The following is a 12,363-nucleotide window of genomic DNA, read 5'->3' as shown; positions in this document are numbered from 1 at the left end:
TAGCATATTGATTGTTAGAAATCAAGATGTTGATGGGGAGGATATAGATTTAATGCTATCAGAGTTAACTGCGATAGAAAAAGCAGCTGTAATATCTGCAACAAAAACACACGTGCAGGGACGACCAGCTATTAGAATACTATATGGGAATGCAGATAGCATTTTCCCTACCGCAGATCCACACTGGGACCCAAAGGATCCCCAAACGATCCCCAAACGTATCCATTCTTAGTTGGTTACAGGAAATTAGTAACAAAACCACTGTATCCCGTTATGGCCAATCCTTAACGCTTTGGTTAAAAAAAAATTACAAAGTGACTGGATGTAGTTTTCAGTTTTAGATTTAAAGGATGCTTTCTTTTGTCTGCCACTAGCTGAAAGCGGTCAGGAAATTTTTGCCTTCGAATGGGAGAACCCTAAAACAGCTCACATGGACTGTATTGCCACAAGCGTTTAAGAATAGCCCCACAATCTTTGGTGATCAATCAGCCAAAGAATTAGAGACCTGGATACCACCACCCGCAGAAGGTACACTTCTGCGATACGTTGATGATTTGTTAATTGGCACCAAAACTCAGGAGGATTGGAAGGCATGGACTGTGAGCCTCCTGAATTTCCTAAGACTAAGTGGATACAGAGTATCTCCTGGGGAAGCACAACTCGTTCTCCAGGGAGTTACATGCCTTGGATACGAATTGGCAGGAGGAGAAAGAGCCCTGGGTAAGGACAGGAAAGAGGCAATCTGCCAAATGCCCCGGCCAGCTACAATCTAAGAATTAAGAACCTTTCTGCGGATGACAGGATGGTGTCGATTGTGGATTTACAACCACGGACTTGTTGGAATTGTAAAAAGAAGAGAGGCCCAGGACTCCGGCGGGGGGAGAAAATTGCAGTCCAAAACCAATATGGTTGATAAGAGCAAAACTCCGTTTATTAGCAATCCAGAGGCACTTATATAGTATACCAGCTTGTTAACTCTTAAGTGGCTTAAAACTTACCAAAGCACATTTCTACTTCTACCTAATTGGACTTACATTGGCAAGCTTCTACAGTTATGGTATGATTAAAAGAATTCAGAGTTTACCTCCCCTTCTCCGGGTCTTCTCTGAACAGCTGCAAATCTTCAGACTCCCTCTTTGTTCCCAGCCCTGTCACACAGGGATTTTCTCATGGAGAGTTTTTCTCACACACAGGCCTTTTGCTTCCAGGCCTATTGCTTGTATAGTTCTTTTATTGATCCCATAATTCTATCAATGATCCATGTCCCTGATCCCTCAATAATTCTGCAGCACAGACTCATTGTGAAATACAGGAGAAGTGCCTACGAAGGATGTCTGGACTTCAGGCGGCTCTCTTGAAAGCTGTTTATTGCATAGGTAAAGTTACAGCAGCTCAGGGAGTGGATATCCAGAGCCAGCCCTACAGCTGTCAGCTCCAGCTTGTAGGCATACCTGAAGCTGCTTTCTGTTCAAGTTACAAAGCATTATATACTTTTCTTTGCTGAGTATCTTAATACATAACAACCAATAAGCACCATACACAATACCTTTACATTTGCCTATAGCCCATCATAGCTACTACCATTACCATGTTATAGTCATTATTATCCAATCACAAGAGTAAGTGTAAGAGACGGTCCAAAGATCCCTCATCTGCCTCACGATCATCGCCGAGGACAAAGACCGAACACAGGAGTCCTGGCCTGGCTGAGGTGGGATGTCTGCCAAGTGTTGGCTGCGGGTGTGCCCGCTGGGAACTGGTACACATTCCTGAGGAAAATTAGTGCAGGTACCAATGGACTGCGCTGTTCTTGCTGCCCAGGCGGAAAGGACTGCGCTGAAGTGGAAAGGAATGACCTGTCCTGTGCACCTGTCCTGTACCTGTTTTCCTAAAGCAACGGGTCCCATAACAACGGCTGTAGATTTCCCCCACCTCTTGGCCAGTTGCCCTCGCTTCTGAAAAGGACTAGAAAGGGACTTTCTGAAGTAACTGAGCTCGAGATCTCCCCATGGAAAGAAGACGAATCTATTGGCAGAAGACCACGAGGACTTCGTCTCATCCGTTGGTAGCTATTGCCCCCCTTTTTCTTTCTCTCTACTCTTTTACATTGTTTATCTCCCTCTCTTTCTTTTTTCTATCGCATTACTGTGTTGTGGGCATTTAATAAAGGTGCACTGTTCTGATTAAAACTGAAATCTCTTGCGTCCTTTTACACTCTGAGATCTATAAAACGAACCATCACGACCCCCTGCTCAGCGGATCGTGACATTAAACTGGCGTCACGGAGAGGATCTCTGACAGACAGAAGGGGTTGCAAGGTTGTGTGTAGTCTGTAATAGGGGAAGGATGTTTTGCTCCAGCTGCACCTAGCCCGACACCCTGAAAAGGGTGAGCGGTGTCTAGAAAACAAGGGGGGGTGACTCGAATTTCCTGCAAACTGCACACGCCTAGCTGAAAAGCACCCCATACTCAGTTGAGGGCTCTGCCTTTGGATTTTTCACAAAAAGATCTCTTAGTGTAAAAGGGGGAGCTGTGTTTTCTGCTGTGTGTGCGTGAATTTGGACTGCTTGGTGTAGCAAAGAGACATCCATAAGTAACTTAAGGAGTACCTCCCAAGCAGATTTGGTCTCTTCACCCACCCAGGGAAGCGAAGGGAGACACAGCGAAGCTGTGTGTGTCGCAGTGTGTAATTAACTTTTACCTCCTTGTGGTGGTTTTGATCCCTTCATAAAATGACTGAAAACCCTAGTGCAAAAGATAAAGCTGCATTTTATGCTCTGCTAGCAAAACATAATGCCCGGCCCTCTCCAGGAGGGGAAGAATGGGCTCAAAATACCTGGTTTAATTTGGAGAATGTGACTGATAGACTATGTTCTTTACAACATGAGACAAAATTTAAATTTGGCCGAAATAAAACCATAATCTGCTCTGTTCTAGGAGCATGCGTTACGGCAGCTATAGATCACCGCTTTAAGCGATGTATTGAAGAGAAAGCAATCATAGATTCCCTTCAAAACCTAGTGGAGATTTTACAGAAACAATTAGATGAAGAAAGGAATGAAAATCATGTGCTGCGGGCTGCTTTAAAAGAGGAATATTTTAAGAATTCAAAGAATGCTGACTCACCAAAAGAGACAGAGGAAAAGGAAACTCCTCACATTAACCAAATATACCCCCAGAAAGAACTAACGCTAGTGAAAAATTGTGGGGAAAACTGCTGCCCTGGTATGAGACCTCTGATTAAAACAGAATATAATTATATCAATGATGAAGATTTTGAACCGCGTATCACCACTAAACAAATACCATACCCTGCTATTGAATTGGCTAAGTTAAAAAAGGAGTACGGGTGGCTCCCCCACGAATCTGAGACACAATATGTTTTCCGAGTGTCTCTCACTGGAAGAGACCAAATTCTATTAACTGAACAGGAGGCCAGTGGATACTGGGGACATGGAGTTTTCTTAACAACGGGAGACAAACGTAACACATGGTCCCTGACTCAGCGCACAGCTTTCTGGGCCGGGGAACTCAATCCTTTAGAAAGGGGAGACCCTTTAGCTATAGTTGTGTCATAGGTTAGAGAGCATAGTCCCGGAAGGGATGTCCTTGCTAAGGGGTGCTTACAGCTTCCTCTGGGACCTGATAGAACCTATCAGCTGGCCAGTTTGAATATGGACAATTCTTTAAGCCACTTAAAGTTGTGACCGCCTCTGTGATACACACTTAAGAATAGACAAGCTCCCCCTCAAGCTCTCTCTCCCGTTTCCAGCGCTGGGACAGGTGGCTGCGGGGCCCGAGCGGGGCCCAGTGGGCCTGGCCCAGGCCCCGCTCGGGCCAGGCCGGGCCGGTCCACAGCTCCAGGATGACCCCCCCCCCAGCAGGACTGTGGGCAGCCAGAGCGGCTCGGAACGCCCCCCCTCCCCCTCCACTGCGGCCAAGATTTGAGCAAAAAGCTGCACCGCTGTCTGGCAGAGGTCAGGTGACCAACAGCGATAAGCCACACAGCTGCAAGGCTGAGGTGAGATTAACCCTTTTCTTGCTGTGAAGAGCTGAAAACCTGAGGGAGGAGAAAGAGGAGATGCTTAAAGCTGAAAGTCTGTTGTGAAGCTATGATATATCAGAGTATCCCGTTGTCATTTCATGAAGATATGGGGGGTGGAGTGTTCAACTCGTAAGCAAAAGCACCTGTGCTGAGATAGGCAGATGCTGCCGCAGCTGTAATTTCATGAGAAGTTTGGACAGGGAGAGATGGAAGCGATGAGGACTTTGGCTCCAAATGGGAAAGGAGAAACCTCAGTTCCTAGAGATGCTCCCAGAGGTAGTCCTAAAGATGAAGATGAGGAAGACCCTTTGCTCCCAGGGAAGGAGAAGGGCCTCTGTTTTTGTTTCTGAACGGCTCAACCTTAGAATTGTACCCCAAAAATTTCAAGAGTGGACCCTGGAAAGCAGTTGCGGGAAAAGCTGCAAGTCGGGGGAAGGGATTCACATGCGAGCAGAGAGACTCCTCTTCCTAAATGGGCTGAACAGTATTTGGAAGTGGGCGGCTGTCTCGTTGTGATAATGTTTTCATAGCACGAGCAAGAAGAGACTTCTCTTTCTAAATGGACTGAAGAAGGTTATTATGGAAGTGGTAAACAGACTGAACATCTCAAGGGTTGTCTTTTTGTATTGTCAGTGGGAGAAAGGAGGAAGGTGGGGGGAGGAGGAGAGTTCTGAAGGTATGGCATAATTTTTTTCCCCTCTTTTAGGTCTGTTAATAAACTTCTTTGTATTCTTTCAAGGTTGGTGCCTGCTTTGCATTTCTCCTAATTCTTATCTCACAGCAGATAAGCAGTAATGAGTATTTTGGACCAAACCACTACAAGTTGGTACCCCCGATCAACTTCTAGAAAGCATCCACAAAGCCGCCTGTCTGCAAATGATCCATGAAAGGAAATTGACTCCTGGATATGAATCCCCGATGCAATTACTTGTTAAACCTGAACTGATGACCCCTTTAATTCGAGGCCTTCCAGAATCACTCAAACCTACAGCAATTGTCCTTCAAAAAACCATAGCAGCTGTAGGTCCTGTAGAAAGGCTGGATAGACTCCTTGGAAACCCGAGCGACCAAACTGGATCTACTGATCCTGGGTTTACTCCATATTCAACCTCCTCTCAGCCGCCAGGTTCACAATCGAATTCACCTGCCGGTGATCGCAAAGTTTGGACATGGAGTGAGGTTGCAGAAGATCTGATTAATTACAGTAGAAAATATGGACCTATAAAAATCCCAGAGGAAAAATCAGAAAAAACAAAAGGTGTCAGGTTACATTAAGGCTCCTCATAGCAAAAAGCCAGAGAATGTAAAACAGATTTCTAACCGTCAGCATTGGTGGTTATTAGGTATCAAAAAGGGGGTCCCCAGGGATGTGATAGATGGCTTACCCCTTGATAAATTGAGTAAGGTAGTGTCTAACTGGCACTGGCGGAAACCCATTGAATCCGTCAATTCAACCCAGTGCACCCTCCCCCCCCACCCCCCCAGAATCTGGGCAGTGAGTCAAAGCAACCTCTCCCTCAAAGTCCATGCAGTGAGCCAAAGCAACCTCTCCCTCAAAACCAGGGAAACTAGACCCTCCATCTCTTGTCAGTGGGAGAAGAGACGGAGCATGGGTATACCTGAGAATGCTCACTAAAACCAGGAGATGTAATGATCACAGCTATTACAGGCCCTAAACGGGCACCTGTAACTTTTCTGATTGACACTGGGGCACAAATTTCTGCGCTGGCAAAGAAAGATGCCCAGAGGTGTGGAATTGTTCCAACAAAGAACCGATATTGTGTTTTAAATGCCTTGGGAATGACAGAATCTATGAATGTGGCCTTAGTCAAGCTCATTTTGCCTGCAGAGGAAAATCAACTCTATTAATATGGTGATTGGAGGTATTCCAACCAATTTATTAGGGATGAATGCCCTCGTTGGGAGGCAGTGGGAGGACTCGGAGGGTCTTCTGTGGTCTTTTGGCACGCCACGTTTTAACATCAGACTGCTCCAGGCCGCACCCTCTCTACCATTCAACAAAGTAACTAATGTGAAACAATACCCCCTCCCCCTGGGTGCCAAAGAGGGTATCAAACCAGTGATACAGGAGCTGAGAGAACAAGGAGTAATAGCTAATATTCATTCTCCTCTCAATTCTCTGGTGTGGCCAGTATGAAAGCCTAATGGGAAGTGGAGGCTGACAATAGATTTTCGCAGGCTAAATGCCAACACAGACCCTCCTACAGCAGCAGTCCCAAATCTAGCAGAATTAATCACACTGATTCAAGAAAAGGCTCATTCAATCATGGCAACTATAGATGTCAAAGACATGCTTTTTATGATACCTTTACAGCCAGAAGATATGGACCGTTTTGCTTTCACATGGGAAGGACAGCAATACACTTTCACTAGGCTTCCCCAAGAGTACAAACATTCCCCTACCCTGGCTCATCACGCTTTAGCGTCCCCAGTATCCACTGGCCTCCTGTTCAGTTAATAGAATTTGGTCTCTTCCAGTGAGAGACACTCGGAAAACATATTGTGTCTCAGATTCGTGGGGGAGCCACCCGTACTCCTTTTTTAACTTAGCCAATTCAATAGCAGGGTATGGTATTTGTTTAGTGGTGATATGCGGTTCAAAATCTTTTCCAAGAGTTAGAAAAAATACCCAAAGCTGACAATGTGGCTGTTTATCAATACATTGATGATATCCTTGTGGGAGGAGATGAAATAGAAGAAGTGAGAGATACCCAGCAGAAAATAATCTCTCACTTAGAAAGCCTTGATTTGCAAATTCCCTCAGAAAAAAACCAAAACCTTTCACATGAAGTGAAATTTTTGGGAATTTGGTGGAAAGGAGGTATGACATGTATCCCACCTGATACCCTAACCTCTTTAGATCAGATTAAAATGCCTGAATCCGAAAAAGATTGCCAACATGCTTTAGGATTATTAGTGTTCTGGAGAAAACACATCCCAGATTTTTCCATAATTGCCAGACCTCTTTATAACTTGTTGAGAAAAGGGATAAAATGGGAATGGACTGCTTCTCAAGAAGAAGCACTGCAATTGTTGATTTTTGAAGCAACAGCTCACCAAGCCCTGGGCCCTATTCACCCTACAGATCCTTTTCAGGTGGAATGGGGATTTGCCTCCTCAGGGTTGTCAGTACACATATGGCAGCGGGGCCCTGAGGATCCGACGAGGCCTGTTGGTTTTTACTCCCGTGGCTTCAAAGATGCTGAAAAAAGGTACACTACCTGGGAGAAAGGATTGTTTGTGGTTAGCTTAGCTCTCATAGAAGTGAAGAAGATTGCACGACAACAACCAATTGTTTTGAGAGGCCCTTTCAAAGTTATTAAGGCAGTCTCTACTGGGAGCCCCCCACCTGACGGGGTGGCCCAGAGGGCCTCAGTAAGGAAGTGGTATGCTCAGATTGAACATTATTGTAGCGTCTTCTCAATATCTGAAGGAGCTGTAAAAAATCTGGCAATGCAAGAAACCGAAAACTTGGGTAGCAGCCAAGACAAACCCGCCTCGGTCATTGAAGTAGCCCCTCCTTTTTCCCCCAAACAGTCAGCAAATTCTTGGTTTACAGATGCTTCTGCCAAGTGAGAAGGAAAGGTGTGGAAATATAAGGCTGTAGCCCTCCACACTTCCTCAGGTGAACGAATTATCACAGAGGGGGAAGGCAGCGCCCAAGCTGGCGAGCTGATAGCTGTTTGGAGTGTTTTCCAGTGTGAGTCACAGAATACTTCTCTTGTCTGTATCTACACCGATTCCTATGCTGTGTTTAAGGGATGTACTGAGTGGCTTCCTTTTTGGCAGCAAAATGATTGGGAAGTTAACAGAATCCCAGTATGGCAAAAGGAAAAGTGGCAAGAAATTCTAAGTATTGCAAGTCAAGGGAATTTTGCCGTGCAGTGGGTAGCCTCTCACCAGACAGATGGAAATCCAGCAGGAGAGTGGAACAATAAAGTTGATGAATTAGCAAGACTAAGTCCTGTGAAAAAAGATCAGATTACAGAGGACTGGGAGCACTTATTAGAATGGTTGCATGTAAAAAGACAGCACACAGGTGCAAAAGATTTGTACAAAGAAGCCCTTGCTCGTGGTTGGCCCGTTACTAGAGAAATGTGTAAAGCATGCATATCAGCCTGTGAACAATGCCGCAGATGGCTAGAAAGACGCCCTTTGGAAGATGATCCTCTGCATTTAAGAAAGGGTAAAGGCTTATGGGATGCATGGCAGGTAGATTATATTGGCCCCTTTAAAAAGTCAGGAGGTAAACACTTTGTGCTGGTAGGAGTGGAGATAATATCTGGGTTAGTCCAGGCCGATGCCTTTAAAAGAGCTACAGGAGATAATACTGTTAAAGCATTGCAGGGATGGTTTGGAACTTTCCCAAAACCACAAGAAATTCAATCTGATAATGGGTCTCACTTTACTGCCAAACTTGTACAGGATTGGGCAAAAAGTGAAGGGATTAAATGGACTTCTCACACCCCTTACTACCCTCAAGTTAACGGCATTGTAGAAAGGACCAATGGTCTCTTGAAACGACTTTTGAAACCACAGGAGGGAAGTTGGGATGTTCGGCTATGGGAAGCTGTGAAAGGTGTGAATGATAGATGGGGGGTAAACGGGTGTCCCAAAATCACTGCCTTTTGCCCAACAGCTCCAAGCATAATTCCCTCACTACAGGGACCAAATGATCCTAAGAATCCTGCACACTACCTTGGACAACCTGTTTTGGTAGACCTCCCTACTGGAGGAGGAGTACCACTAGTGCTAAAAACCCTCTGAATAAATATGCATGGGTAGCCTCCGATGCCCTAGGGAGAGAGCATCGGATACATACACGCTGCATAATTCCATCATTCTAATTTTCTGCCTTTTGGTGGCAGACTCTGTTGTGTTTACTTTTCTCAGAAGAACTCCGAGGGACATGAAGACCACGTAAACCATGATAAAACTAGTAATACTTTTCTGCATCCTACCACAACACCAGGGCCAAAAACCAGCTGAGTGGCCGTGGTCTGAAGCTACCATTAGGTACACTAGTGCTCTAGGATCCTATCCCAGAGATTGTTGCCCAGGCCTAGCGACTGTAGTACTGCACGACTCTGAGGTATACCGTCCGAGTGAATGGGGATGGGACTTGAAGGATTGGACTAGAATCCTAAATTGAACAACTGGTGAAAAAATTAAGGTAGGATGCAGAAAAGTAGAAGGATCTCTCTATGAGAAAGCTTCCACCATTGCAATTGCTGAGAATTTTCTAAAACTGGATGGGAAAACCATGATGGAGCTATTCTCTATCCTTTTGAGCATAGAGAATGGGCCCGTCAAATTGGTGAGAAGTGGCAAACTGTTAATTTGGAAACTTGTATTGTCCAGGAACAACAAGGGTTCATCTGTGAAGTAATGCAATTAGAGCTCAAGACATTTGTTTAGACACAGAACAAAATATCTGTCCTTTTGAAATTCATCCTAACAAGATGCCTGAAACGGTGCTTGTGTATGTAGGTAATGGATGTGCATGCTTAAGAACTGCTTGTGATAAGGTATTTATAGAAAACTTAGTAGTAGATACTAAAAATAATTCAAATTTTTGTGTTTGTAGCTTTACTAAAATCATAGGATGTGATTTTTCCTATTTAGCCCCACTTACTTCTTATCACCTCTTACAGTCCAATTACACACTGATCCACCAATTATTGCCTACCCCCATTGGGATGAACCTTACTTTGGTAAAGCAATTGTTGCTTCACCAAGATTTAATCAAAATTTTGGAAAAGATCAAGAAAAACGGACAGAAAACCTTGGTAGCTGTTCATCACAATGTGAAAGAAATACATCGTGTTCTAGAAAGAGTAAAGAAAGATGCTGAACACGGGTGGTGGGATACTCTTTTTGGGTGGTCATCTACTGCTACAGGTGTCCCGAACAAATTGTGTCATCCCATCATTGTTCTCTTGATTTTAGTTTTGATTGGTTTTGTTTTATCAGCAATCTTATACATCATGAATTGGAGAATGATGGAACGGTTAACACAATTGACATCTATAATAGATGTCCACAATTTGGTCAATATCCCATCCACTGTGGACACACCTAAAGTTATTGACACGAGACAAACTACACAAGTATTAAGAGGTGATAAGAAATTAGAGGTGTATTTTGATTAAAAAATTTTATTACATGTGTGTTCTAATTAAAAAATTACTTATTCCTTCTTTTCTCTTCTCCTTTTCTTTTCTCTTTTCTTTTCTTTTTTTCTTTTTTTCTTCTTTTCTTTTCTTTTCTTTTCTTTTCTTTTCTTTTCTTTTCTTTTCTTTTCTTTTCTTCTTTTTCTTCCTTTCTTATGTTCTCTACCCTTTTTCGGGATCTGCTACCAACATTGATGAGTCCTGAAGACTTCGCAATGACACTACGAAATCGTGCTGATGGAGCTCGCTTGACGACAGTCGTGAGTCACGGGGTGGTGTAAGAGACAGTCCGAAGATCCCTCATCTGCCTCACGATCATTGCTGAGGACAAAGACTGAGCACAGGAGTCCTGGCCTGGCTGAGGTGGGATGTCTGCCAAGTGTTGGCTGCAGGTGTGCCCGCTGGGAACTGGTACACATTCCTGAGGAAAATTAGTGCAGGTACCAATGGACTGCGCCGTTCTTGCTGCCCAGGCGGAAAGGACTGCGCTGAAGTAGAAAGGAATGACCTGTCCTGTGCACCTGTCCTGTACCTGTTTTCCTAAAGCAACGGGTCCCATAACAACGGCTGTAGATTTCCCCCACCTCTTGGCCAGTTGCCCCTCGCTTCTGAAAAGGACTAGAAAGGGACTTTCTGAAATAACTGAGCTCGAGATCTCCCCACGGAAAGAAGACGAATCTATTGGCAGAAGACCACGAGGACTTCGTCTCATCCTTTGGTAGCGATTGCCCCCCTTTTTCTTCCTCTCTACTCTTTTACTTTGTTTTTCTTTATCTCCCTCTCTTTGTCTCCTCTATCGCATTACTGTGTTGTGAGCACTTAATAAAGGTGCACTGTTCTGATTAAACTGAAATCTCTTGTGTCCTTTTACACTCTGAGATCTATAAAACAATCACGACCCCCTGCTCGTATTAGCGGATCGTGACAGTAAGTAAGTTACAATTTAAGCTTACAATGGAAAATTCTCAGACCTCTCTTCTTCGTGCTACATCAACATTTCTTGTTTGCCTGCGATAGCTCTCTTTTTGGTAAAAACATGTTTTCTATTTACTTATGCTCTTCTTGAGACTTATTGGTGAAAAACATGTCTTTGTTTGTAGTCACATACCTTTGTCCTAATCATAAAAATCTCCTTCCAACTCATCTCCCACCTTTGCCTTCTCAGTTATTCAGTGGTCAGTGTTTCAGCAAAACATCTTTTACTCTATATCAAAACTTGCTTTCATTTCTGTCTCATCCTCAGTTTCTACGTTCAGAGATCTTTCTGCCAAGCTTACATATCTGTGAAACTTTCTTACCAAACTTTCATCCTTCCCAACAGTGAAACCTTTATAACAACTCCTAAAAGAGACCAGGGTACTCACCTATGCTGGACACCAGTGACTAATAATGCGTTTGTAACTCTGAACCGTGAGTTAATGCGAGCCCCGGCATTGGGCATACCAGATGTTACTAAACCTTTTCTGTTGTTTTCACATTAGAGGCAAGGACTGGCGCTGGGACTTTTAGCACAGAAGCTGGGACCATACAAAAGGCCAGTGGCTTATTTCTCCAAGCAGCTGGATGTGGTCAGCCAAGGATGGCCTACCGGCCTGCCTGCCTGCGTGCAGTGGCAGCTGTCATCCTGAACGTAGAGGAAGCTCGCAGTTTCCCAATGGGCCAGCAGACAACTGTTTTTGTCTCTCATACAGTGTCAGCAGTGCTGACACAGAAAGGATATCACTGGTTAACCCCATCCCGCTTTCTCAAATACCAGGCTGTTCTAGCAGAATTGGAGGACGTGAGTATTCAAGTAACTAACATTTTAAATCCAGCAGCTTACCTCCAAGGCAAAGCTACTGAGGAGCCTGTACAGCATGACTGCATTGAAACCATGGAGGCAGTTTACTCTAGCCACCCAGACCTAAAGGACTCTCCGCTAGAAAACGCATAAAACTGGTTCGCTGATGGGAGCAGTTACGTCAAGGATGGTAAGGGGCTCGCTGGGTATGCAATTACAACCACAGATGCCGTCATCGAAGCCAACCCGTTACCTGTGGGGACATCTGCTCAAAAAGCTGAAATAAATAGCCCTGACCCGAGCTTCCATATTAGCCAAGGGTAAACCTATCAACATTTGGACTG

The sequence above is a fragment of the Corvus moneduloides genome, chromosome 9, assembly GCF_009650955.1.
Source record: "Corvus moneduloides isolate bCorMon1 chromosome 9, bCorMon1.pri, whole genome shotgun sequence".
Classification (NCBI taxonomy): domain Eukaryota; kingdom Metazoa; phylum Chordata; class Aves; order Passeriformes; family Corvidae; genus Corvus; species Corvus moneduloides.
This window is presented reverse-complemented; position numbering follows the sequence as displayed.